This window comes from Mycetomoellerius zeteki, unplaced genomic scaffold, assembly GCF_001594055.1.
Source record: "Mycetomoellerius zeteki isolate Tzet28-1 unplaced genomic scaffold, Tzet1.0 scaffold498, whole genome shotgun sequence".
Lineage (NCBI taxonomy): Eukaryota > Metazoa > Arthropoda > Insecta > Hymenoptera > Formicidae > Mycetomoellerius > Mycetomoellerius zeteki.
In genome coordinates, this window is record NW_017257498.1 from 94,973 (window position 1) to 101,769 (window position 6,797).

General features: G+C 46.0%; 1 protein-coding gene and 1 long non-coding RNA gene across 2 annotated transcripts in view; both read left to right on the top strand.

Moving 5' to 3' along the window:
• Positions 1-6,797, top strand: part of LOC108727469 (extended synaptotagmin-2) — a 66,445-nt gene that overhangs the window by 17,836 nt on the left and 41,812 nt on the right. The gene's annotated exons all lie outside the window — the stretch shown is intronic.
• LOC108727485 (uncharacterized) overlaps positions 1-6,797 on the top strand; it is a 25,129-nt gene that overhangs the window by 15,497 nt on the left and 2,835 nt on the right. Inside the window, exon 2 of the long non-coding RNA XR_001936851.1 lies at positions 1,254-1,259. This is a non-coding gene — a long non-coding RNA (uncharacterized lncRNA). The remainder of the gene's footprint in view (positions 1-1,253; positions 1,260-6,797) is intronic.

Consider the following 6,797-nt stretch of genomic DNA (forward strand, 5'->3'; position numbering starts at 1 on the left):
CCCCATCCACATCGACCGCAAGACCGAATCGCTTTGGCAGGAAGACGATGCTCTGTGTTTGGTAGGACCAGAAGGGTGTGGTTTATTATGAGCTGTTAAAGCCTGGTGAAACGGTTAATACCAAACGCTACCAACAACAATTGATCGATTTGAACCGTTCGCTATTCGAAAAACGACCAGAATATCGAAAAAGGCAACACAAGATTATTTTCCTCCATGACAATGCTCCATCACATACGGCAAAACCAGTTCGCGACACGTTGGAAGCACTCAGCTGGGAAGTGCTAGCCCATGCGGCTTACTCACCAGACTTGGCTCCTTCTGATTACCACTTGTTTGCATCAATGGGTCACGCACTTGCTGAGCAGCGCTTTGGTTCGTACGAAGATGTGAAAAAATGGCTCGATGAATAGTTCGCGGCAAAAAGGGAAGATTTTTACTGGTGTAGTATCCACAAATTACCCGAAAGATGGGAAAAATGTGTAACTAGCAATGGAGCATACTTTGAATAAACCACTTTTTATCATTCTTCCGGATTTAACGTTTTTTTTTTTGGAAAAAATCCGCATTTCATACTTGTACATCTGGTAACAGAAAAATGCTGTTCGCTACCGTTGTTTTTTTTGTTCGATGATCGCGCGCGAGAGAGATGTCGTTTCTTTCGCCATTGGCCGCGAGTACTAGTGATTCGCTTCCAACTTCTCGTTCGTTAGGGCACGTCCTCACAACATGTGGTTTGTCCGCCAGGAGGTGTCATGGTCGCTACAAGATGTCCGCTGGAGGTGTCATGGCCGCTACACTACTCCCCCCCGAGTAACTTGGATTATTAAGTTGCGAAAGTGATGCGTTTCTTAGGTCCGGCGTATATCCTTACTGGTTGTGAAGACGTTGTGAGGGTAGAGTTGGATTCTGCGATGTCTGTGTTCGCCTTTTGCGCTGGGTCGTTTGATTCGGTAGCAAACGTTTCGCAAAATGCTGGTTTAAGTCTTTCGGTAGAGATGCTTGTAGGTTGGCCTTTTACACCATGAATACATAGGTTGCGTTTCGTTTCACGCATGATGTGCATAATGCATCATTTATCCTTGTTTAACATTCGGTGAACAACAAAGATAAAAAATGCGCATCATGCGTGAAACGGAACGCAGCCAATAGTCTGACGGTCGGTCAAGTACCTTGTACAGGCCTTCGTAGGTTGTTCCAATGGCTTTCTGACAGCGTCGATTCGGACGAAGACGTGTGTACTCGTATATGAGTGTAGCGTCTTATGGATAAATGCTCTTTTCTTGGAATGATGCATTGTCGGTGAGGCTCTAATGTTCCTCATGTGCTCTTGGAACTTTTCTACAAATATTTGAGGATCCCTGGGTTGTTCTTCACCAAAGAAGAACTCACCTGATAATCGAAGAGTTTGGCCGTATATGAGTTCAGCTGCTGTTGCTTTTAATGTCTTCTTTGTAGCTAGTTCGAAGTCCGAGTAGAACCGTGGGTAAAACGTCCGTCCAATTGCTAGTGTTGTGACACATTATCGCTGTTTTTAGAGACCTGTGTCATCGCTCTATCATTCCATTTGAAACGGGGTGGTATGCCGTCGTGCGCGTTCTTTTGCTTCCGATGAGTTTGGTCAAAGCCTGGAATAATTGTGACTCAAACTGTGATCCTCTGTTTGTGATTATGACCGCCGGTTCTCTGAACCTTGCGACCCAATTTGTGTAGAATGCAGTGGTGACGGTGTCCGCACTGATATCCGGGATGGGCACCGCTTCCGGCCATCGAGTGAACCTGTCGATCATTGTTAAGCAGTATTGCATGTTTTTTTATGGTGGCAATGGTCCGATGATATCGATGTGTATCTGATGAAAACGAGTGGAATATCTATACGCTCTAGTGTGTTGCGGTTGTGCTTATGTATTTTGCTGCGTTGACAGTGAAGGCATGTTTTGGCCCATTCGGTAACGTCTTTGTTTAGGTTAGGCCATACGAAACTCTTGGAGATCAGCTTGCTTGTCGTCCTTCCACTAGGATGTACAAGGTTGTGAGTGGCGTTGAAAATGCGTCTCCGCAAACTGCTTGATACATAAGGACGAACATCGGTTCCGGAAGTGTCGCAATACACCACGTTGTCGGTGTTGTCGATTCGTAGTTTCTTCAACTGGAGTGAGGATGCCTTTGGTTTCAGCAATTCTTCTAGTTTCATATCGTTGGTCTGTGCTTGGGCGAGCTCTTCCGTCGTCGTAATTACAGGCATATCTATCGCTTCGATCCGTGATAACGCGTCCGCGACAGTGTTATCGGTTCCCGCTATGTGGATTATTCTTGTTGTGAACTGCCCAATGAAATCCAACTGGCGAAGCTGTCTCGGTGATGCCTTGCTGGATTTTTGATTGAAAGCGTAAACTAGTGCTTTATGGTCGGTCTTCACTATTACTTGTCATGCCTCTACCATGTGCCTCAAGAACTTTAAGCTGTTGTAGATAGCTAACAGCTCTCTATCGTAGGTGCTGTATTTGGTTTGAGTTTCGCTGAGTTTCTTCGAATAGAAACCGAGTGGTTCCCATTTTCCGTCGTGAAATTGTTCGAGTGCTGCTCCGATCGCCGTGTCTGAAGCATCCGTTTTTAGTGCTAATAACGCGTCTTCTGAAGGGTGTGCCAATAGCGATGCGTTCGTCAGTTGTCGCTTGCATTCATCGAAGGCTCGTTCAGTGTCTGGATTCCATTCGATGGGACGTCTATCTTTCTTTTTTGCTCCGAGGTATGCGTTGAGTGGTGCTAGAACCGAAGCTGCTCCTTTCATGAATCGTCTGTAGTAATTGACTCCGAGAAACCTGCGTAGTTCCGCGATGGTTTTGGGTACTCTAGGATCGCTTTGGCTCGATGTTCTAGAGGTTTAGTTTCTTCGGTGTTTACCGAATTACCCAGGTATTGAACTTCTTCTGCTCCGAAGATACACTTGGAGACGTTAATGAAGAGTCCGAATTCTCGTAAACATTCAAACACGATACGTAAGTTCTTTGTGGTGAATGTCGTCTTTTGAAGCGATGATTATGTCGTCAATGTAACAATAGCAAAAATCTAATCCTCATAGCACAGTATCCTTTGAAATGTTTGTGCGGCGTTGCACAGGCCGAACGGCATTACTATGAATTCGTGTAATCCAAAAGGTGTGATCATAGCTGTTTTTGGACGGTCTTCGGGTGCAACTGGGATTTGGTGGTATGCACGAGTAAGGTCCAGTGTTATAAAAACCTTGCAACCACGGAATTTGTGTGCGAATCCTAAATGTGCGGTATCGGGTATTTGTCTGGTACTGTATTTTTATTCAGTCGGCGGTAATCTCCGCACACTCTCCACTCACCTGATTTTTTTTGTGTGAGGTGTAGTGGGCTAGCGTATTGACTGCTGGACGGCTTGCAGATTTCTTGCTCCATCTATTGCTCGAATTCCGCTTTGGCTGCCTTGTATCTCTGGGGAGATAGATGCCTCGCAGGTTCAACTACCAGTGGACCATTAGTCACGTTGTGGTGATGTACGGAATGCTTTGGTTCCTTGATGCTAATTGGTTTGGTGATCTGGATGAATTCCTTGAGTAGCGTACGATACCGATTGTTGGATCCCACTGTTGAGACGGACGGTGTAGTCGTTTGTATCATCTTACCTATCGTTTGTAATTTCGTCGATTAACTTTCTACCTCGCAAATCAGGTAACAAATTAAAATGGCATAGGAAATCCGCGCCTAATATATGTGAGACGTCGGCTACGGTAAATGTCCAATTCAATCTTCTACGTAAGCCGAAATCTACGGTGACCAGCTTTGTCCCGTATGTGCGTATGGCTGTGCCATTTGCTGCGTATAACATTGAATCGGTAGGCTTTGGTTTACGTCCCGTTTTGGGAGAACTGAGATGTCTGCACCCGTGTCGACTAGAAATTGCGTGCCAGTCTTCTTATCTGCAATGAGTAGGCGGCTTCTTTGGTGTGCGCCGACCGCGACCGTCTTGATGCGCGATGATAACTCTAGTTTTCTATCGTCTCCGGTTTAGCTTTGGGCTTCTTGAACGTACATGGGGAGCGACAGTTCTTGGCTTGTTCGCCAAATCGATCGTGGTAATAACAAACATTAGCTTTCCATTCCTTTGAACGTCCTCGTTCGCGCAATTTCGATCGACTGCGCTGTGTGTTTCGTTTTACTTCCCGAGTCAGTGATTCAACTATCTTCTTCAACTTTTGAATATCGGTGCCTTCTTTGGAAGTTTTGTCGTGAGCTTTTGGGTTGTTGGCACTGACAACAGCGACCGTGTTACGTGTGACGTCTGCTATTCGGTCGGCTTGTAGAACAAGTTTTGAGAGATCGGCGAGTTCGCTAATAGTGAGTAAGCTTCGAACATTTTCTGGCATTTGTTCCAAGAATAACGTTCTCAGGACGGCTTTATTGCACTGTCCTGCGGCTAGGTTCCTTAAACGCTGCAAAAAATGCAAGGGTTTCTCGTCGCCTGGTTCGTGTCCACGCAGTAATCGTCTCAGCTTGGATTCGTTTGTTTCGTCGAATGACGAGATAATGCGCGTTTTTAAACTCTCGTACTTATTTTGCGCCGGTGGCGTAGCGAGGATGTCTGAAATGAAAGGTAAAATGGTTTGATCGAGGTTGACTATAATGTACTGAAATTTTGTCTCATTGGCGGTAATTCGCGAGAGTGCAAAAATTGCTTCGACTTGCGTAAACCACAGAAGTGGGTTGTCCTTCCAAAATGGCGGTAGCTTTATCACTTGCGTCAGGTTGACCTCATCCTGCGGGCTCCCGGTGTCATCATGATGTAAGAAAACATTATGCGCAATGGTACACCTTGTTTTCTTACATCATGGGTGTCATATCGTGCGGCCCCAACCGCTGCATCAATCGGGTTGATTCCTTGAGGCGTCGAACTGCCGGGAGTTCGGGTCGGCAAGCGGTCGGTCGGCATTTCGCGTCGAAATTTATGGTTAGTTCGTTTGGAGATTGTTCACTCACTTCGTTTCACAATGACTGCCGCGTTTTTGTGTCAAACCAGCGTTCTTCCTCGTCCGCTTTCGGATGATCACGTATGGGTCACCAATTTAACTGTAGCGTTCTACGTTATATTTATGCTAAGAGTATCCGGACGAGGAAAAAGGATCGCCACAGTTAAACACAAAAAGTAATCTTTATTCAAAGTTTCGAAGTAACAGAAAAATGCTGTTCGCTACCGTTGTTTTTTTGTTCGATGATCGCGCGCGAGAGAGATGTCGTTTCTTTCGCCATTAGCCGCGAGTATTCAACGACATATAGACGGAGGATGAGTTGCTATTTTGGGCAAGGGAGGGTGTGATAATCGGGGCAAGACGGGAGCCATCCCACCATAGCCTCCCTCTTTTGACGTCGGCTTATTTCGCCGAGACTCGCTAACATTCGACTACTTCGCCTCTTACATATTATATTTATCAACGGTTCTCATCTCATATCTGTTTTGGTCTGTTTACGGCATTTTACAGCAAAGTTACGTTTCTAAAAATGAGTTTTTGCATTGTTTTTAAATGCAAAAATAGAACTAGCAAAAAAATGAGGAACAGTTAGAGATGGAAAGAATTTTGAAACGAAAAATTGAGAACCACTGATTACTATATGATAGTCACGTGGGTAGTCACGTGAGAGCCGAACATACTCGAGTCACGACGAAACTAGTCAAAGTCAAAAGACACCCTCTCGCCGCGATTATCGCCTATCCCTCGTAGAAAGTCTTTGGCTACATTTACACTATGCATTTAGGCCGCGTCCTATACAATAGATGTCCTTGTTTATCCTGTAGTTTAAACAAGGACGTCTATTGTATAGGCCACGGCCTAAATGCACGGTGTAAACGTAGCCTATATGTCGTTGCGAGTACTAGTGATTCGCTTCCAACTTTTCGTTCGTTAGGGCACGTCCTCACAACATGGTTTGTCCGCCAGGAGGTGTCATGGTCGCTACAAGATGTCCGCTGGAGGTGTTATGGCCGCTAAAGAAGCTGCACCACAGCGCCACCCAGCGGGGCCGGGCAACGCCATAAACGCTCGACACAAGCGCCGTCGCTTGTCGCGCGCGCCGACATGCATGCACGCGGGAAGTCCAAACCGCGCAATTCGTAACACTGTACGACAGAATTTGAAAAATTTAATTAAATCACTTAGACTGTTTTTGCCGACGAATGCTCTCTCTCTCTCTCATTCTTTCTCTCTTGTGAGACATCGTCGCTTGCTTTCAACACCCATAAGGCTGCGTTCGGAAACTTCACCCGGGTGCACTCGGGTGAACTCACGCCCAAGAAGACTAGAACTAAGGAGGATCAACTTGTGCCAATAGCAGTAGTGGGGGTGAGGCAAAAAGTGGCGACGGATAACTTCCCCCACTCTTGGGCTTCATTAGTCCTCTCTGTCGCTCTATATAGTCGTCGCTCTGTCGTTCTATAATCGTCACTTTGTCGCTCTTATATCGAACTTTCACACAATGCGCAGTGCCGCTGCACATCGTGTGAATAGCTGCGGACGTTTTTTGACTCACCCCCACCACGCGAGTTGATCCTCCTTAGTTCTAGCCTTCTTGCTCACGCCGTTTGGAAACGTTCGGGTTGTACCGAGGTGACAGAGGTGAAACCGTTCGGAAACTCTACTGAGTAGCACCTCAGGGGGAAAATTTTCCACCTTGAAATTTCAAGGTGGATTCGAGTAGAGTCCTAGATATCAGAGAAGCGCAACCGGCTTAAGTCAGTATCGCAAAGTTACTAACCAGAGTATTAAAAATGGTCGACAT